Genomic DNA, 23,005 nt, shown 5'->3' on the forward strand with positions numbered 1-23,005 from the left:
AAATGGAGAAGAAAAAGACAGTCTCTTGCAAAACAATAAACTGACGATGTGTAAATAGATTCAATATGATTTGATTCATCCTCGAACCGAGAGGCGGTGCTAAAATATTAATATGGGTTTGGACGAATTTAGTAGCTCTTTTTAAATATCGTATTTATATTAGACAATTCAATAAATATACATAAATATTTAATTACAAATCTAATTAATAAAGCGAACTATAACTTAAAATTCTAATGACGCCTCACTCTCGAACCCCATATGTGAGGGAACCTTTAGTGCACCGTACTGTCCTTTTAACCTGAATCATGCAACTATACATTCGCGTCGGCATGAAAGGGGCTGTTGGGGCTACCAAGAGCTAATTAACGCATTATAAATACAATAAGATCCATCTTTGATATCGATGAGCACCAATTAAATATCAGCAACATTATAATATATACTTTTTCAATGGATCCTAGGAGGTATTTTGTTCCTTAACTGCTAAATAATCGCAGTTGTTTTTACAAATTCCAATACAAATTTAACTCTTTGTGTCAATTTTTCTGAGAAAAACAAGGATTCACATTTTGCCTATTTTTCATCGAATAACACGATTTTTTTCACATGCTCAACAATTAAGTGCTGACAAACTGAAAAGGGATTATAATGCTGAAAGAAATTAATTAGAAAAAAGAAAAAAAGATAATTAACATGAAAGAAAGGTATAGAATATTGTCAAAAGCACATTTATGTTCTTATACAAATATCGCAGGTGCAGAGTAGTAACAAACAAGTGGGATCTTGGATAGATATATATACGACCCAATATCGGATTTGTACTCCAAGTTGAGTTCCCCCTCCCCCTCGTAAAAATTGTATGGGTAGTCATTATTTAAAGTGGTATTTACTTTTTATCCAGCACTTTTAATATTGAGCAAAAGTAGCCACCAGTTTATTAAAATTAATATGAAAGGATGTTGTTACCCTTTCCTTCCCAAACGAAAATACAATGGTATCACAGTAGAGCTATATTTGAAATGTTCTTTGCGCAGAATGATACCTAGTAGAGCTATCTGATTTTGTATTTTAATACCTTTCATTCTATGTCCACTATTAGTTATCGAAACTCTTTGTGAGTTCTAACTTCTACAGACTGCAGTGAAGAGTTGTGAGTTACATACACGTTCCATCAGTGAAGAGTTGTGAGTTACATACACGTTCCATCAATTTTATAGATATTTTTATGAAATTGAATATTTCGTAAATTTATCCCATGATTTCTGTTCCAAAACTTTTTTTTCCGTATATTGCATACATAGGCTGTCTCTCTTGCAACTCCATCACTTCCTTAAGTTTCTCTCTATTGAAACAACAAGAATAAGTTCAGCATAGACCATTCTAACTTAGGAAAAGAAGCCCAAAAGTTAAGGACAGTAGGTCCTGAACTTATGCTAAGAAGTCAAAACGTTAAGGACAATAGGTCCTGAACTTAGGCTAAGAAGCCCAAAAGTTAAGGACAATAGGTCCTGAACTTAGGCTAAGAAGCCCAAAAGTTAAGGACAATAGGTTCTAAACTTAGACTTACAAGTTCAAAAGTTAAGGACAGGTGGTCATTAACTTAGAGTTACAAGCACAGAACTTAAGGACAGGTGGTCTTGAACTTCGAGTTCCAAGTTCAAAAGTTAAGGACATGTAGTCATGAAGTCCTGAACTTAGAGTTGCAAGTTCAAAAGTTAAGGACATGTAGTCCTGACCTTAGAGTTCCAAGTTCAAAAGTTAAGGACACTTGGTCCGGAATTTTATGAGCAGAAAGGTGTTTTCGTCTGGGCAGGTAAAATTTATTAAAGCGATGGCTAAAGACTAAAGACATTTTAAACAGTGGCTTAAAAGTAAATACGTGTGTTATTAGTGGCTAACCGTGCACTCCCCCCCCCCTCTCTAGCGTTTTATTTTTTTGAAAAATTCTTAAGAAAATCAACTTTGAGTTTAACTTAATTTCAAAAGATAACTTGTAAGCACAAAATTATTCAAGACCATATAAAAGATACAATAACTCATTTCCTCATTCGTGACATTAACGTTACGAGCAGGGGTGTTCATAAAAACCCGAAAAATCGAACCAAACTGAAAACCAAACCAAACCGATCAAAAAAACCGATACTTTTTGGTTTGGTTTGGTTTTGGTTTTGAATTTAAAAAACCGATCAAATTTGGTTTGGTTTTGGTTTTAATCAGAAAAACTATAGGATTAACTATTTCAAATTTATTATTACACTTATATATATGTATATTTTTATACAAAGTTTCAAAAATTTTATGGTAAATGTTAATAGTTTACACTTTTAGTATAGTTCTGTACTTTTACATTCTAGTTTGATTGGTAGTTTTCTTTTGTTAAGTGTAAGAATCCATTTCGTGTTAAAAATAATATATTTTTTATTGAGTCCTTAAATTATTCATCACTATTTGATTAAATTATCATCAATATATCTTGGTAAATAATAGATTTCTCAAAGGGCAATTGATTTGATAGTGTTACATTGAAAATGTGGTCGCCGGAATATGTATTTGGTAGTGTATGTCTTATATTTAAGAAACCGACAAATAATCGAAAAAACCAAAAAACCGACAAAACCCGACATAAACCGAATCGAGGAAAACCCGACTTAGTTGGTTTGGTTTGGTTCTAATATTTGAAAAACTGACTTATTTGATTTGGTTTCTTTTTAGGGAAAAATCGATCCAAATCGAACCATGAACACCCCTAGTTACGAGGGGCCATTGGAGAAATGAAAAATCGATATGAGTCTAACTCTGATACACTATTAAAAAATACTGCAATTAAGAAAATATATGTTGAACATAACCAAAAGTTAACTCATGACATAAGAATATTAAAAAATATGAGATACAGTAGTATTTAATACCCCAGGCATGGCCGGGGCTTGACGCCAAATTGTATTTTTTGTTTGACTCAACCCAAAATTTAGGCCATAAGGTAAAGATTATCTAAAAATGTATAAGGAGATAGAAACTCATTCGTCGACTAATGCGAGAGATCAACTGCATGGGCAGACCTAAGGAGCTGGAAGCGTAATTCATCTGAACCCCTTCGTTGAAAAATTACATTTAATATATAAAATCTAATGTTATTTTTGTGTATATATATATTTATTTATTTGAAATCCTCCGTTAATAAAAATTCTACCTCCGGCACTGCTACTTTATTAAAGAACAAAGGTATGCCACTTGTTTTATAAGGACCACGGGGAGACTATTCTATTTCAGAGGTAAAGCTTGAAAGCTTCTCATTGGACTATCCTTTAGGCTATGAGAGAAGAATCAGAATCGGAATAATAAGAGATAAAAAGAAAGGAAAAAAGAACATAGTTTCAAAAAACAAAAGCCAAAGCTTTAGATTGGAATAAACCTTTAACTAAGATGCTTGATTCCTTTTTGCCTCTCTTTGTGGGGTGCACGAGAGACTCGATCTTGTTCTAAAGTTTTGAAATACTGAAAAGACAGATATCTATTTTTCTCATGACTCACCACAAAGGTTCTCTCAAAAGAGGCCCAGCTCCATTAACTGCAAGTCAATTTGTTACAGATATACACGAGACGGATTTCTATGTCGCCTGGACTTTTCTAGAAATAGCAAGACTAGATGGATGTACAAAAACATTTGCAAAACTCTTTGTTTGTGAATTCAGATCATACGCACGCTTTTCACACATTTCTTCCTTTAGGGCAAATGGCGTATACGCATGATTTTACGCAAGTAATTCCGCCTCCATGCATGGACGGAGCCAGAAAGTTACATTCGGGTTAAGTCACCCAAGGGTGTAGCCTAGTGGTACGTTAATAAAGTGGGTGCACAATCATGAAGTCTCACATCTACAAAAAACACTAAGTTATTTCTTCGCATTTATCTCTAAGCTTTGGTGGACAGAATTATCTGATACTTGTTGCTGGCAGGAGGTGACCGGTATCCCGTGAAATTAGTGAAAGTGCGCGCAAACTGGCCCGAAATCCAAAGTTATCAACAATTAAAAAAAATGTTACACACGGGTTCAGTCGAATTCATTAACATTAGTTTTAACCTTGTACTTGTACTAAAAGACCATTCCAATATATAAAAAATAAATTCAAACCAATTACTTTATATCGCTATCCTAAAATTTAAAACTCCATAAAATTCAAATCATAGCTCAATCTTTGTTGGCCTCATATTGCATCAATTTGTAAGTCGGCTGGAGTTTTGTATATGTTGGTTTTAAGGATTTACTTCATGTCTTCCTTTTATTCTTTTATTATATAAATGTAATTTCGACGAAAAATATGTTTACGACATATATTTAAGAAAAGAAATTCAGCAAGTTGTTGCAGATAATACCCCTATTAGGGAGTGTCTCCACCATTGTTCGGGGCTCATAAAAGTAGAATGAGATAGAGAAGATTAGCATGGCTGGCATAAAGAATGATATTTTTTTACAGTCAAGAATCAAGTTCGTTAGTTTTCAATAATTAAAATAAAAAATAAAAAATCAAGTTCGTTTAGATAACAATTAAGTGGATCAATAAAGGGGAAGATAGATGTTAAGGAGATCATTTAATATTTTTCTTAAACAACCACAGAATGGCATAATGATCAGGCGATTTTGCGTCAAAAAAAGAAAGAGGAGAGAAGGATATATATTGAATTTTTTATTTTAAGCTATTCAAATAGTTAAACTGCAAGAGAAGTTAAAGCTTGTCCAATTAAAATGAGACCAGTACTTTTCATGACATTGATGTTTTAATTCACAAGTCAAAGTTACTAATTACAATTAGCAGACATTAAGCAAGAAGAGTTTGGCTATCCATCTCCATCATTACGTTGCGTATGTTTGGAACGTCTATAATTTAGAGAAGAATATTCGATTGGATGATGTGTTTCAATATATGTTAACCCCTCCAACATTTGTAGCAATAAAGAATTCTATTTTTATGTTTATTAAGTACTTTCTCTCTATATCCCAGTTTGACATGCTTACTTTTAAGTTTGGATTTTATTGCTTAAATTTGTTTCACTTTATCGCAAATATTAGACCTTTTGACACATTAAAATTGTTTCAAAATATTTTATGCCTTAGAAAAACAAGAAGAATTTATTATATTTTTCTAAATTCACTCTTACTACTTCTGCTAATTAAGTGTTACTGTGTTAATTAAGTGAGATATTTAAAAGGACCGATAATTTAGTATTACATTTGGTATCCAACTAGCGAAAAGTGTTGCCATATCATTTTATTTATTTTTAACGAAAATTAATGCTCCAGAAACAAAAACTTCGTCCATTTTTGACTTGTTGGCGCATTACATATCATGAGATTAAGTACAATTCACTTCAATATCTGTACCAACTAGATTTAAGACAGTTAAATTGGGATGGAAATTAGAATAATTAAAGCATAGGGTTTAGTACAACATGGTTTCACGATGGCCATCAATCTTCTTGATTCTTAGAAGATAACGAAGAGAATTTGGTTTATCCATCTTTGGACCAAACTTTTCTAAATACTGCAGAAGTTCAATTCGTTGCAATATTTGTGTTCCCTCATATTAAGACATTTGAATTAGGACGCAAGCAATAATTAGAAGTACGGACGAATGAGCATATAGCTTGGCGTTTCTCATGACATGGCTTCATTGTGGCCATGAAATTTCTTGATTCCTAGAAGATTAATTTAAATTAATAACAATTATCTTCCAATTAAGTTGTTGCCATGAAGTTACGGATTCGAGCCGTGAAAACAAGCTCTTACAGAAATGCAAGATAAGGTTGCGTATGGTATAGACCCTTGTAATCCGGACCTTTTCAAGACCCCACGCTGACGCATAGCGAAAGGTTAGTGCACCGGAGTGCCCTTTTTTAAATCTTCCAATTAAAAACATTTAAATTGGAAATCAAGTATTTTTTTCCTTCAACCAGAAAGTTATTGGAGAGAGGAAATTTCCAGTTTTGCAAAGACTAAAAACACTCAGAAACATGCTTTTTAGTTATTTCAAAAACTTAAACAATCATCTGTAATGAAGTTTGATTGAACTTTCTTATAGGACGATTTTTGGGCACACGAAAAAATAAAAGTGGGGGAGGATGCTCTCAACTAGAGTTAGGGGTGGGATATCAATAAGTCTTCCTACTCAGCTGCATCCCCGTTCTAAACAAAGCTAATTCTTTTTTTAAAAAAAATAACTTATAAAGTATGAATGAATATATACGCATGCTCGGTGTTTCATTGAAACTGGCTCATATGATGCCCATCAATTTTCTTGTTTATTAAAAAATTATTGAAGAGAATTTGGTTTATTTCATAATATTCTAGATAGATTGATTATTCATTGGATAGATTGGGGCGGTTGAGATAGCTTAAAACTAACGGTGATGGGTGACCACTAATATCACAGTTTTAATTGGAATTGGTCTCCAAGATTGTTACATATTTGACGCAGACAATTTTTTGGGCCCCATGAAACAAGTGCCTAAGATTTTGCTTTATAAAATATGAAAACTGATGGTTTTTTAATAATAAATTAAGTTCGCTTTTGAATTAAAGTTCTTTTTTCAGCTCTACTGTGCTTTCTTCATATATTTTTCTAAGATTTAATTATCAGGTGGGGTCATTGAATTTGAATATGTGGCATCGCAGTTCAAATCGTAGTCTCCTATCGGTTGACAATTCAATAGATGAATTCAGAATTTTAAACTATAAAATGCACACAATACATATTTACTAATTTGCGCTATTAGCGTCAATTTAATACAAACAGTATCTTTTTTTTTAACTAAATTTTTTAACTTTATATATAATTTTTAAAATTGTATATAACTTTTTAATACAGTTTGATGCATAAAAAATTCCGTTTTCACGTAGAATTTGCATTCAAGTCGAGAACAATAAGTACAATGACACTTGTACTACAACGTCTATGGCTGTCCCTTGGTGACTTTCATTGTTAAGAAAAATTGCTCTGTTGATTTAGACTTAACCCCTTGTGGTATATTACTAGAAAATCAATGTCCTTGTTTTACAAATTAATAATATTAACTACTTAAAATTTTAAACTAACTACTAGCTGCATTCATTATGATGAATAAACTAATTGTAGATTAACTAGAAAATTGGAAAGCTAGTAAATGATGATTTAAAATACCAAAATAAGATGAATTTCATTAAAATTGGAAAAGACGGGAATGGTTGCCCTGCTATAGTTGTCTCTAGGCTCTTTATTAGACAGGATATTATGTCAATTCAGCCTTAGATTGTTGATTATATTTTATTTCCAATCGAAATTTGTATTTGAGATAAAGAAAACCCGTCCACTATCTAATTTCTAAATTTTGAAATTCGAATTGAACAACCAGCAAAGGGGACTGTATCATGAATCCACAACGGAAAAATAAAAATTTCTGTAGGGAATTAAATAAGGAAATAAAAGTAAAAAAAGACACCAGCAATGTTAGCTTAAAAGTAAGATGATATATGGTATTTGAGTCGTGGTTTAGGGGTCGCAAATCCAATCTCGCCATATAGTCCTTCTTCTATCTCAAATACCGATTTTGAGATGTGTTTTGATTGCCCAAAGGAAAATTAATTAATTAAAAATATTCATCTTTGTTCAGTTACCTTTATGTTCAATGTAATGTAAACATATATGTTTAACCCAAAAAATGGTTTTCAAGGTCAAAACAATAATTTTATATGACGGGCCACAAGCAACCGATTTAATCCGAAAGATATAAAATTTTGTTAATACAACGTGATAGAGAAGTGGAAAATAAATTCAATGACAGATAATATAATAAAAATAAAGCAGAGAAGAAAGAATTCTTATTGAATGATCCTTGATAGGATAATGAGCCGAACAGAGCTTGAAGGGTCGAACTATGGCTAACTTGAGAGCAATATGCTATAAATTACAATGTATAGAATTGTAAAGAAATTCAATTCCCTTGATGGTAGTAAAAATATGTCTATTTATAGGGCTAAATCTAAGTAACTAGTCTCCTTGAATTATGGGTCCATTATGAGCATTTACTCAATCCATTCATTACTTTTGGAAGACTTATAACATCTATGAAAATGCTGGAATTCCGTAACTGATGAGTTAATTCCATAACTGATGAGTTAATTCCGTAATTAATGAGTCAATCTCGTGTCTGTTGAATCAATCCCGTGCATGTTGAGTCAATCCCGTGCCTGTTGAGTCAATCCCATGCCTGTTGAGTCAATCGCGTGCTTGTTGAGTCAATCTCGTGCCTGTTGAGTCAATCTCGTAATTGATTGCCTTGTTCTGCCCGTTACAATCATTTATCGCATTTATTAATAATTGATTTGTAACTGATGGTGTAATGATGGTAAATCCCATATAATCCGGGACTAATTTGTTCCTTCCTCATTTGTAATATGAGATATTCTCCCGCGCCTGATCTGGGCTATTTCATGATGATCGGTTCCGGGGCTAACAGGCACGGTATGAGTATGTTCGATCTCAGGGGTGTTTCACATATCATCTTTACATGTCATTCTTCACTTTTCTTCAAACTTTACTGACACATGTCGCCATTTAATAGACCCATATGGCGAGTCTAATTTTTACTAATATAGATAGTCCCCCCATTTTCCGGTTACTCAATGATGTGACCGGGAAGTGAAAGATTTTATTCTTTTCATCCTTGCCTCTGCCTCATTAAAAACCTTGCCAGAAAAACTCAGTAGGGACAAAAACCGGACGAAGGAAAAAAGAGTGCAGAACTTAGATATTCAGATGATAACTCTGTCGCTTATGTTCCTTTTGTCAATAATCGGTTGGTTTACCCCTGTCTTGTTTCGGGGTTTGAAGACAAATCTTTGTCTTATGTTTGCAAAGTTTGATATATATATTTCGGCTTTATTTCTGCCTATTTTAATGTTCGGGTTTTTGTTTCACCCTTTAACTTTGCATTTAAAATGCTTCAATGCTCCGTGACTTTTTTGAATAAGCACGAATTATAAAAGATGACCCTTTTATGAACGACACTTAATGAAGAAGACGTCTCAACTTCATAATGGTGTAAATATACAAAAGAGAGATATGAATTTTCACATGTTTTTCTTTAATAATGTTTTGAAGAAAGTTTTTACATTTAACTTTCATAACATTTCACATGTGTTTGTGTATCGTTTATAACTCATTTTGCAGCTGTTTTTTCTTTTAATAAATTCGATATAAGCTTGCACTCGTAACTGTTTTTCTTTTGCAACAGTTTTTTTTGAATTAGTACAAGGAGATAACTATTTTTGCTTACAACAGTTTTAAATATAAGGGTATGAATTTTTACCCATAACTATTTTTATCGATAATAGTTTTCAAATGAATACAAGGGTAATGCTTTTTCATCCGTAACTGTATTCAGTTACAACAGTTTTTGAGTAAGTACAAAGATGTGCATTTTTACCCGTAATTAATATTCTGCCTTTAACCTTTTTTGAAACATTTGTTTATATTTACGAATATGTTTTCAAAGGTTTTCGAGTCAGGCTTGTGTTTTTGGCTTGTGACTTTGCTCTTATCTTTCGATTTGTTGGGTAGACCTTAGGCTTGACTTGAATTTTGAATTTTCAAGTCTTCTTTGCCTTCCATATATATAGTCTCCAAGTGTTAGAGCTTTGAAGTATGAAATCTCGAGCATTTGATTATTCTTTCCACGTGGTCCATTTCCTGAAAAGGAAAAACATACATGACTCGGAGGTATATATTTAGATGATAACTGCTTAACCCCCCCTTTTTTTTACCAAAAGGGTTGTAACCTAGACCGGGATTAATACAGTGTTCCTCGTGTCTTTCGGGTCTAATATCATCATTTGGTATTTTAGAGAATTTATCCGAGTTCTAATTTTTTTTGGCACTTTAGAAAATTATTTGAGTGCTCATACTTAGTCTTTTAGACTTAAAATATATATTTGGATGCATCGTTACATGTACGATGTCTTAATGTTGCACATTTGGGTGTCTAACTTTTATTTAAAAGAGGGCTCTTTTATATACTTTAAACGCTATGAAGAGAATGTATCCTTTTCATTCAGGCGTAAAATAAGATCGATTGATCCAAGTAGACTTTTAGTCTGAGGGAATATTAATCCCGGTAGGATTTACAAGAGTATTGACCCCATTAAAATTTATGGGAGTATTGACCCCGGTAAGACATTGAGTTTGAGGGAGTATTGATCCCAAATAAATATATATCTTAGTAGATTTGTCCTGAAGAGACATTTAATCTGATTGGATTTTGATTCTAAATTGGAGTATATGAACATACTTCCAAATAGAGAGGGACACATGTCCGAAATAATATTTGAGATTTACGGAATAATCGATCCGAGTCATAATAAAATTAGCCATTAAGAAAGGCTTAGATATTTAGCTTGAATGGTCGTTGTTGGACCGAATATAAATCGTGTGTTTGTTCAAAGTGAACTTTATTCTGGTGGCTTATTTGCATACATTTATCTTGACTTAGATGTAACACTCTCATTTTTTATCGTGGGATTCTTGACTCTGACATGGAGTTCTTGATCCTTTTTGTGTACGTGTAGTATACGTATTTTTGAAGAACTCATTCAACACTGTTTGAAGTGTTTATGCTTGATATGAGTAATATAACTAACTAAGTTGAGCTGGTAAATAATGTCAGGTCAAATTGACTAATCTTCAAGTATGAGTAATCTCCCTAGTGTTTGAGTTTTGAGGTATGAGAACTCAAACACTGGGATCATAATTTGATAATCCGCGGTCTAATAGTCCCCGGTATGATAGTTAATTTCGATATTGATGGTCTTTCAGATGGTCCAGTTCCAACATAGGGACGGTACCGAAGCTCTTTTTATCAAATATTTTGTACTCTGGCCGGGAACTACGGAGGTTCCAAAATGTTGTCGAGGATCATGTCATATCTTGATTTGAGCTATTCATACTGACTTTAATGAGTTTTTGATTTGAAGCCTTATTACCGAAGTAATTTTCACTGCTTTCTTTATAAATTTCTCGCATCATATATTTTGTTTGTTTGGTCCATGTGGCATATTAGGTTTTGGAGCTTTGAATATTCTCAAATATAATTCTCCTCCAACAAGGCAGGTAGTACGGGATGAGACACACTCAGAGTTATCGAGAGCATGCTTATCTTTGGGTAAAGTCCCATTCTGCAAGTAATTTAAATGAATTTATTATGCCAATTCCAAATTAAATTAGTCAGGCTTACCTCATTTTCATTCTAATTGATGATAGATCAGGAATCGCCTAAATAAGAGATGGCTCGATCCCGAGACTGTTTGATCCGAAAACGATTTTTCTCAATAAGTGCCCGGAGTTGCTTTCTAAGTCAGTGATATCAGCAGTAGATCTGAGACAAACACATCCGGCTCAATTTTCTTGGGCTGCATAGTTTTTTTGGATTTGATCAATCGTTAAATCAATATTTTTGCTCTGAGTCCCCAAGCTAATTTAAGCCCTGTAGCATATGCTTCATACTCGACTTTGTTGTTAGTAATAAAATAACGTTTATGAATTATCTAACTACTTTCCCTGATAGGCATTAAGCATTGCCCCTAACTCGGGAGGTTTAGTATTTGTGCACCTAATTGTGTAGAAGGTCCAGATCCCGAGAATTATCCTAGAAATAACATGTTCGGGTAATATGTTCGAGCTAAGATTAATCATGAAATTTTCTAAATTTGTGATTTTATAGTCGTACGTGACTGATAAACAATATCATATTCACTTTTTTCGACTACTCATTTAGCTAGCCTTCCTGACAGTTCATGTTTATGCAAAATATTGCGTAATGAAAATATAGTGACTAAGAGAATTGAATGTTAGATTTAGGGCAACTACAATTATGCCAACTTATCAAAATGTAGATATGTAGTTTCCGTATCTAAGAGCATTTTATAATAGATAGGAGAATGTGTACCTTTATCTTCTTGAATTAAAATTGCATTTAACGAGACATCCGAGACAATTCGGTGTACCAGCAATCATCTTTCTCCTCGGAATTTTGAAAGTAATGATGCATTGTTGTTAGATAGCAAGTTCGAATGATTCGACTTTTCGGACTAAACCGATATTTCGAAGTTCTGTAACTTTATCTTTTATTATTTGACTCTATTCTTTTGCTTGACCGGATTATACCGCGGGTCAATATTGAGCATATAAACATTTTTCTCCGGTGGTACACCTGCTATGTTAGCATGGAGGCAAGCAAAGCAATTTTTGTTAGCATGTAAAAGTTTAATCACCTTACCTTTAAATTCGGTGTCGAGTCTCGACCACCGTAAACCTTCCTATTTGGGAAGTCAATGATAATTTCTAGTTCTTCAGCATTTGACCTCGTGGCTTCTGATGCCTTCGGTTCAATAATTTTTTCCGAAAATATTTGTATAATTGTCCAAGGTTATTAATGAACTTTCCTTCCTCGTGTCTATCCCATCCTGCAGTTATCTCTTCTTTTTCAGTTGTTAGGTGTGGTATCTGTGTAAGCAATCTCGTGGGTCTTTTACCCATGTTCTTCCTAATCTTCATTCTTCTCTTGTGAAATTTTATAATTTAGCAAGGTAATTCCTTGCCTATTCGGGTAGCACCGGATCTTTTCCAGCCCGTGAAGAAAATTTCATATCTCTTTGCTCGGACTTGTTTTTTTAGATTTTTGCATTTAGATTCGAATCACCCAAGAATCACATCCACTTGATCTCCGGACCTGTTTTTGACTTTCAATTGAATGAACGTGTCTTCTTCTATTCAAAGCTTTGTATTATTTCGAATGTAAATTTTACTCCTCAGTTCCGGGAAGGTCCGGCATTATTCTTCTGACTCCTTCAATCATATCTGGAATCACCTCGGTTTGGTTTTCGAACCTGTTTTTGGACACTTATTAGTGTCGATTCGACTTACCGTGTCTTCTTCTGTTTAAATTCCGGTGCTGCAACGGTTATGCATATCATTCTCGCAGGATAAATAGGAATTCCCAGAGGTGTTCTATCCGCTCGTTCTATTCCTTGATCTGTTTCTGTAAGGTTAGAACTAAATTTTGCAAATTAAAATTACCCGGTGTATCTGAACCTCCTGTTCCGGAATTGTTTCGTACAGATCTGTTATAATCAACTCTGGTACAGATAGTTGCGGTACCAATATATCGATGTACATTCTCTATTTTTCTCTGCTTGTTACTTACATATCATTATCATGACTATTCTTCCCTTTTTATTTTGCATGGTACGCCATCTCCAATTTGGTTGTCCTCAACTGTGTTGATTGGTAAATTTCGGCCATGATGAAGGTTTAAACTGAAAACAAGCGAATATTAACAAAAAATGTTACTACCTTTGGATGAATAGCAAATTTGCTTGAGTTCCCGGTGACGGAACCAAACTGTTTAACCCAAAAAATGGTTTTCAAGGTCAAAACAATAATTTTATATGACGGGCCACAAGCAACCGATTCAATCCGAAAGATATAAAATTTTGTTAATACAACGTGATAGAGAAGTGGAAAATAAATTCAATGACAGATAATATAATAAAAATAAAGCAGAGACGAAAGAATTCTTATTGAATGATCCTTGATAGGATAATGAGCCGAACAGAGCTTGAAGGGCCGAACTATGGCTAACTTGAGAGCAATATGCTATAAATTATAATGTATAGAATTGTAGAGAAAAATTCGATTCCCCTGATGGTGGTAAAAGTATGTCTATTTATAGGGCTAAATCTAAGTAACTAGTCTCCTTGAATTATGGGTCCATTATGAGCATTTACTCGATCCATTCATTACTTTTGGAAAACTTGTAACAGCTGTGAAAATGCTGGAATTCCGTAACTGATGAGTTAATTCCATAATTGATGAGTTAATTCTCAGGGGTGTTTCACATCTCATCTTTACATATTATTCTTCACTTTTCTTCAAACTTTACTGACACATGTTGCCATTTAATAAACCCACATGGTGAGTCTAATTTTTACTAATATAATATATATGGTGTATTTTTTCTATATCATTCGTCAAATATGAAAAATAATAATTTTTTATTTTAGAAAAAGTTTCCCCGTCATGAGTTATATTCAATAAGTCAAAAGGGTAAATACTTACTCACACCGGGTGTTTACACTAAATTATATTAACTCACTATGGTTAATGAATTTAATTAGATGAGAATGTATGTAATATACCATGATTAAATGATTGAAGTTCATATGCAAGACACATATCATATATCTATTGGTTTGGTGTAAACCCGATGCGGATAAGTTTTTACCCGTCAAAAGGAACATAGAGGGGGCATCCTACCTGACCTGTTCCTACCATAATTAGAATGGATAATAAATTCCTAATTTCTACAATTTGACTTATGGCAAAAATAAAAGTAGAAAGTAGATGAGGGTTTCTCCTAGTACAATTTGAGCTCCTAAAAACAAGGACTAAGTACTAAACTCAGTGCAATCAGTTTACAATTTCTCTTCTCATCATTCTTCGTTGCCGCTGAGAAATAACAAAATCTTAATTATTTCATAACACTATAAAATTTATTCCAATGGTTAAAAGATGAAGAAAAAAAAACATAAAAAACATAAAAACAAACACGTCTGGATTTGTATTAAGGGCTCATTTAACTGCATTTCATTAAAACATTGTAAGATCTTAAATTAATAACCATAATGGAATAGAGATAAACACATAATCTTGCGTTAGAGTTAAGTAAATGTATCATTCATTTTCATTGATTTAGCCGCGCACGAAAACAATCGGTAGTTAGGTCTAATAATAACTTCAACAATTCACTAGCTATTGTATTGTTACAGCCCAAAGATCGCTATCTCGCTCTTAGTGATCGGCTGATGGCACATCAACCGCTATCACCACGTATTTAAGAACGGAATATGCCAAGGCTTTGATTGTAACTTCTATTTATAGAGTGTGTCTATCATATGCATGCCAATAGTTACTGACGAACATATATAATAATTTAATATCAAGTCTTTTATTTTATCCCCACTAATTAAACCAAACCACTATTCTTTTTAAACATTAATCAACTAACGTAAGTCCAAATTTCAATAAATATCGAATGTGAATTTTTATAGTTATTTATTTATTTACTTATTTGAATATCTGAGGGAAATAGGCACCTTCGAATGTGGTGGAAGTAACTGAATGACCATATCCCTCAGACACTCACTTCTATGCACAGTATATGTAATGTGGCCCCCGAAAATGCAATATCATGGAATCCAACACATGAATTGTTTTCCTCTTTTTATTCGGTCCATCCCTTTAGTGGAATGATATCTATAATACTGTAACTCAACTCTGACTTCTTCATTTCCTCCTCAACAAACTGAAAAAAAGGGAAAATATATTAATTTCTTAACTGGTTAGATGTTTTTTAAGTCAATGGATTTATAAAAAGTGAATGGCGAGTGTGAAGGATGGACCACCAAAGGATGTGATGCAGTGGATGAAACTGTTTCTCCCTTAACCAGAGGTCTCGAGTTCGAGCCCTGGGTATGGAAAAATTCTTGGTAGGGAGCGCTTTCCCCCGAATGGGGCCCTACGAGGCCGAATCCGGATATATTCGGGCTTCAATGTGGGTACCGGACACCGAATGGGAAACCAAAAAAAGAAGTGTGGCGTCATGAGATGCTATTTTGGTTGAGGTATGAAACACATAATTATATCCATAAAGAATTGAGAATGATTGAACTAAATTAAAGAGACACCGCAGCATAGACATGACTGGTCCTGGTTTTTTTTGTGGGTTCGGCCTTTAATCTTTTTAACACTAATTTATTTTACTTTAAAAATTATGCGTTCTAACTTCATATTTATGGAAAATTTTATGACTTTTTATATAAATTTCACGTAAAAATACTGAATTCCAAAAACCTGGTGCTGAAAAACTGGATCCGCTTTGAATTCGATTCTGACCAACATCTTTTACATTAAATATAAATATGTATGAAAAAATCACTAGGACTTCAATTAATATTAAATTCTCAACTCATAATCTCAAAAGTGGAATGATATTTAAAGCTCAACTCTAACTTCTTCTACTCGTAGTAATTCTCACCACAACAAACTGAAAAAAAGAAGGACAATAAGTTAATTTCTTAATTGGTTTGATATTTTTTAGGTCAAAGGACTTAAATAATGAATGGCAAGTGTGAAGGGTGGCGTCATGAGATGCTATTTCGGTTGAGAGACGAAACAGCTAAAATAATTCAAATAAAGAATTACACCAATTGAACCAAATCAAAGAGACAACGCAGCAGCCAGCATGCACACGTTCATGAGAATAGATTGGTGGTGCTTAATTAACCGGTTCAAGATGGAAACAACATAAGCGAATTAATGGAGCCTTCTATATGTTCAATTGAACTCATATCACATTACTATGTGCTCGAATTAAATACACATATACGAAAATAATTTAAAATACATACATATAATAAGATAATATTCATTCTCAACACACTTGCAGATCCAGAATATCAATTCTATAGGTTCAGAATCAGGTTCAACCGCTAAAACCATCACATTGTCTGAGTTATGGGTTCATAATTCATTATTTTCAATAATTTCAGTAGCTTTTATGCTGATAAATTCAAATTTAGGCTAAATGTAATGGGTTCAAATGAACCCACATCCAGTGGTGAATCCACGTTTGGAGGTATGGATGCTGAAACACCCATTGGCTTTGGTTAAATGGTGTTATATATTCATAGATAATACAACAACAACAATAACAACAACAATCCAGTAAAATCCCACAAGTGAGGGGTCTGGGGAGGGTGGTGTGTACGCAGATCTTACCCTAACCCGATGGAGTAGAGAGGTTGTTTCCGATAGATCTTCAACTCAAGAAAACATAGTCATAGATAATACTAAAAAAAATTAATAATTGACCATGAGCACACACTATAATCATGTTTGTCCACTTAGAATTTACACTAAAATTAGTGAAACACTCACGACCTATAAATCTTGAATTTGCCACTGTCCACATCTAACATATTGGACCTGATCTTGAACACACTGGCTCTAAATTCTGAATTGCATTTAGTGGAGGATCGAAGGCGTGGTTTACAGGTAAGTGTTGCCGAATGCTGACACTTAAACTATTTAATACTCTTCTTAGCTTAGAATCTGCCTACCCTATTTCAATATTGTTTCTCCAGATGCAAGAAAAGGCCATTCATTCTTCAAATTATGATTTCAACGCTACCAGAAGCCACATAATAAGGACAAAGAGGCAGTAATAGAGGGTGTTTTCTTGCTTTTATAATGAGTTGAAATTAATTAATTATGGCCATGATTAGGGTACTTGACATGTTAATGACTTCAAAAAGGGCCGGGGACAGAAAGGAGGAAAGGATACAAAAAGAGAAAAAAGAGCTTTGGTTTGTCTTCTTATGCAAAATCTGGAGAAGCAACTGTGATATTTCTGAAGAGGCGCAGGGAGAAAATTTGTTGAATGTGACACTTTTCAGAATGTCAAGCAAGATGTCAAAACATTGGTTTGGCTTTAAGCTAACATAATTTACGGATTTGTACGTGAATATATTTAGTACGGACTTTATGAGCCTGAGAAAAAATTTAGTGACATTTATTTCGAAAATGGGAAAAATATATTCTGCTGGAGTATGACATTCACATTATATATTACTCAAAAGCATAATATAATTGGCCGAGTATCTTGATAATTTTTAGATATACTTATATACCCGATTTAAGATATTATATGTACCTCCGAATCCTACTAATGCCCTCATCCATATCATCTAATTAAATTAACATATATATTATTAATCAAAACAAAGAGAAGACTATGAAAATTGTCGATTGCACTGATAATAGGTGAATTTAACTATATTCAGGCCCTAAATAACCGTCTTCTTGCATAGTTTTAATAATAAAAGTGATAACAAAATGCTCTTATTAGTGCTTTTCATGATTTGCAGGTTATATATGACTAGGGAAGGCTAGGGAGCACTTTTGGAGTCAAAAAAAATAAAGAAAGAGAGGCCAACCGTGAAATGTCCCAAGTGAACCATGCAAAAACAGGCTGAAGAATCAGAAAAATGACTCTGTCACGGTTCAACCGCGACCGCGGCAGAACCGCTGTGACGGATGCTCGCGGACAGAAGGAGATTCAGAGGAGCTGTTTGGCCGCGGTTCCACCGCGACCGCGGCAGAACCGCGGCAGGAGGCGGAAATTTCAGGGACTAAAGTGCAAAACACGAGATTTTTAGCCCAAAACCCTATTTTAAACACTAGACTTCGCCCAAGAGAGGCATGTATTGATTTTTAGAGTTTCTTAGGAAGAAAAACCATTGTGAGAGATCACCCAAAACATCTTTCTTCTTTTCTTTGATTTCTATTGCGAGTTTATGATGAATCTTATCTTAGTTTGTTTACCCATAGTTATGAGTAGCTAAATCTTTTGTCTAAGGTTTTGATGGAACCTATTGGGCGATGAACTTCTTGTTTATGTGAATACAAATTGCTAGTTTCAATCTTTATTTATTCAACTATGTTCTTGTTGTAGTTAATTGACAGGATCCTCAATTAGCTGTGTCTATTTAGTGTGCATAACTCGGGAGAGAGTGCATATTTAGGTTATTGTTGAATAACACCACTCCTAAAGTATAAGAGGAATCTATAACTGCGGGTTTAAAGGCGGGATTAGGGATAATGAAGCCTTGGGTGCAATCTTAAGTGAACTGTGTTAATTAAAGCTAGCTAGTGTATCTCGGGAGAGTGCAATAGTATATTACTGTAATTACTCGGGAGAGATTTATGGTAAGACGAGCGTTCATGATTGATAGAGAAGTGTTGGTACATTTGTATGAAGCATAAACAGAAGGAATTCAATTAATAGGGGAAATCTTTACCTTAGCTTTATCTCATCATTGTTTACAACCTTAGCGTTTTAGTTTACAGACTGTTTAATTTACTTGCAATCTTAGTTACTAAAAAAACCATCAACTTGTGATTCAAACATTTGGAAAGCTGGTTCTGAAGAGTTTAGTGAGTCTAAAGATTGTGATTGATAGGTTAACTCTCTGTGGGATTCGACTCCAGACTTGTAAACCGGATTATATTTGCAACGACCGCATTGTCCTTTTTATAAGGCATAGTTGGGCGTGATCAAATTTTGGCGCCGTTGCCGGGGAGTTAACGGAATTATCAATTACCATTGATAGAAATACAAAAATTCTTGGTGTAGGCAGTTTCTCTACACCCAATTTTTGATTGAAACTTTTGACGGTTGGTGACTTGGTTGGACAGGTGTATGCCTAGAAACTCTACCAGGACTGGAGAACTACTTGAAGGACTCTCAGACCCTGAGAAAATATTCAGGGCATTGAACCGTGCCAACAGAAGACTTCAAACACCTCAACAAACAGACAAATTTGAAACTGACATGGGAGATGCAATCGACCCCAACGGAAATGGCAAGCATGAGCAAGTTAACTTGAATGTCAGAGAAGCGGCACCCCTGGTGCCCGAGGGTGCACTGTATGACTAGGCACAGCCCACATCTGACAATTTGGCTACTGCCATAGTTGTGCCCGCAATACAAGCTGAGTCGTTCCGGATCACAAATAACATGCTGCACTTGTTGCAAAACAAGGGACTCTTCTCTGGGACACAACTTGAAGATCCTCAGTAACACTTGAAGAACTTCCTGTCAATCTGCAAGACCCAGAGGCAGCCCAATGTCACTCTAGAGGCTACCAGGCTATTATTGTTAACATTCTCGGTGACAGGAGCTGCACCGGTTTGGCTAAACTCACTCCCCATAAATTCTATAGCAACGTGAGATGAGTTAGTCAAGCAGTTTCATAACAAGTTTCATCCACCCAAAAAATCTGCCCAACAAATTGATGAGATCGTGAGCTTCAAGCAGAAACCGATGGAGACACTGCATGAAACATGGGGCAGGTTCAAAGGAATGTTGGTTATATGTCCACATCATGGTATTCCAGAACAGATGTTGGGACAACGATTTTATATGGGACTGTCAGATGGGTTGAAGAATATTGTGGATGCCTCAGCTGGTGGGGCATTCTTGAGCAAGACATGGAGTGAAGGTCAGAGTTTACTAGATAAAATGGCACAAAATTCGGGATGGACATCCAGGAATGCACCCATCACTCCAGTGGTGCACTCCGTGCCTCTTGATCCTTCAAACACTATGGCTGAAAATATGGCGACTCTCCTGACACAAATGAGCATCCTCACCAAAAAGGTGGAGGAATCAGGGCAGAAGCAGCAGGTACACATAGTAGATACTACCAATGGGGTCCTGTGCACATCTTGCATTAGTCAGCCAATTGGTAATCCTTGGAATACAGAGCTTGATCATCATTATCAGCACCCTGAAGATATGAACTATGTTTCTAACTATGGGGGTCATAGACAGGGAAATCAGAACTGGGGTCAGCAGACTCAGCAATAGTACAGACCACCTCAGCCACAATATAACGCCGGAAACATGGGAGGTATGAGACCCCCCAACAACATGGCACTGTATCCTAGACCACATGGGTACAACAATCAGCAGCAGGGGTACCACCCTCCTCAGCAGCAGCATGGTGGAAGACAAGACGATGGGTTTGCTAGACTGGAAGCAATGATGCAGCAGGTTATTGGGTCCACTGCAAAGTTAAACGAGAGAGTAGATGCACATGACGCAGCTATCAAAAATATTGAAGTGCAAGTGGGCCAAATTTCAATGTCTCTGAACAATCGTCCTCAAGGGATGCTACCTGCAGATACCCAAATCAATCCTAAAGATTAGGGCCCGAAGCAGCTGATGGCGGTGAGTCTCCGTAACGGCAGGGATCTCGACGAAGAGAAAGAGAGAGCTCGTGACAATATACAGGCTGAGACACTCATTCAGGTACCCATTGAGCTGGAAGAATACACAAGGTTGACAGATGTGACAGTCCAGCCTGCTCAGGAAGAAAAGAATACTCTGCAGGAGACCGAGAAAGTTGTTGAAGCAGTTGAAGAGCCGGTAGTGGAAATAGTAGCCAAGAAAGAAAAGTCCCAAGTGATTGGGAAGAAAATCCCTCCTCCACCATTTCCACAGAGGTTAGCTAAGCATCAAAAGGAGGAGCAGTACAAAAAGTTCTTTGAGATGCTCAAGCAAATTCAGGTAAAATATTCCATTGATTGAAGCCTTAAAGGAGATGCCTGGATACGCAAAAATGATGAAAGACTTAATGTCCCGGAAATTTGATTTCCAAGACTTGGCTACGGTGACACTTACTCAGACGTGCAGTGCAGTGGTAACTAGACCTGTTGCTGAAAAGCTCTCTGATCCAGGGAGTTTTACTATTCCATGTACAAATGGAAACTTTGCTTTTGCGAAAGCACTCTGTGATTTAGGGGCCAGCATTAATCTTATGCCCCTGGTCATTTACAAGAGGTTGGGCATTGGGAGAGCTAGACCCACCTCTATGTTGCTGCAGCTGGCTGACAGGACTGTGAAGCGTCCATTTGGGATCCTGGATGATGTACTTATTCAGGTGGGGAAATTCGTGTTCCCTGCAGATTTTGTAATATTGGATTGCAAGGTGGATGAAGAAATTCCTATCATCTTAGGAAGACCTTTCTTGGCCACAGGGAGAGCTCTTATTGATTGTGAGACCGAGGAGCTTAAGATGAGGCTCAATGACGAAGAGATCTTATTCAATGTGCAAAAATCTATGAGGCGCCCAAGTGAGTTTGCAAATTGCTCTCTTATTGATGTCGTGGATGTAATCGTACAGTCTGATGATGAAGTGTTGACGATTGAGGATCCCCTCGCTGCATGTTTGACGAATTTGGAGGAAGTGAACGGTGAGGACTTGGCAGAATGGGTGTTGGCATTGGAAGGTAGAGGGTTTTGGGATAGAGAACTAGAGTTCGAGCCCCTACACTTAGGAAAGAGAGAAACTCCTCCAGCTAAGCCATCCATTGAAGAACCACCGAAGCTGGAACTAAAGCCACTACCAACCCACCTCAGGTATGAATTTCTGGGACCCGACTCCACTCTACCTGTTATTATCTCATCTGGTTTGTTAGATATGCAGGTCCAACAGCTTCTACAGGTATTGAAGGAGTGCAAAACTGCCATTGGGTGGACCATGGCAGACATCAAGGGGATCAACCCCGCTTACTGCATGCATAAGATTCTGCTGGAAGAGGGGCAAAAACCTTCCAGGGAACATCAGAGGAGGCTGAACCCAAATATGAAGGAAGTGGTGAAGAAGGAGGTGATAAAATGGTTAGATGCGAGAATCATTTTCCCAATCTCTGACAGCAGCTGGGTTAGCCCAGTTCAATGTGTGCCTAAGAAGGGTGGCATGACGGTTGTAAAGAATGACAACAATGAACTAATCTCAACAAGAACCGTCATAGGCTGGAGAATTTGCATGGATTATCGAAAGTTGAATCTAGCCACCCGGAAAGACCACTTCCCACTTCCCTTCATCGATCAGATGCTGGATAGATTGGCAGGGAGGTCACACTTTTGTTTTCTGGATGGGTACTCAGGGTACAATCAGATTTCCATTGCACCTGAGGACCGAGAGAAGACCTCCTTCACATGCCCTTATGGCATTTATGCCTTTAGGAGGATGCCCTTTGGCCTATGCAATGCACCCGCCACATTCCAACGGTGCATGATGGCCATATTCACTGACATGGTTGAGGATATAATGGAGGTGTTCATGGATGACTTCTCAGTGGTGGGGAGTTCATTTGATGAGTGCCTGGTGAATTTGGCGCGTGTGCTGAAACGGTGCATCGAGACTAATTTGGTGCTGAACTGGGAGAAGTGCCATTTCATGGTACAAGAAGGCATAGTCTTGGGGCACCGGGTGTCAAGCAAGGGAATAGAAGTAGATCGAGCAAAGGTTGATGTAATAGCAAAGCTGCCTCCACCAATTTCGGT

This window comes from Nicotiana sylvestris, chromosome 9 (genome assembly GCF_000393655.2).
Source record: "Nicotiana sylvestris chromosome 9, ASM39365v2, whole genome shotgun sequence".
NCBI lineage: Eukaryota > Viridiplantae > Streptophyta > Magnoliopsida > Solanales > Solanaceae > Nicotiana > Nicotiana sylvestris.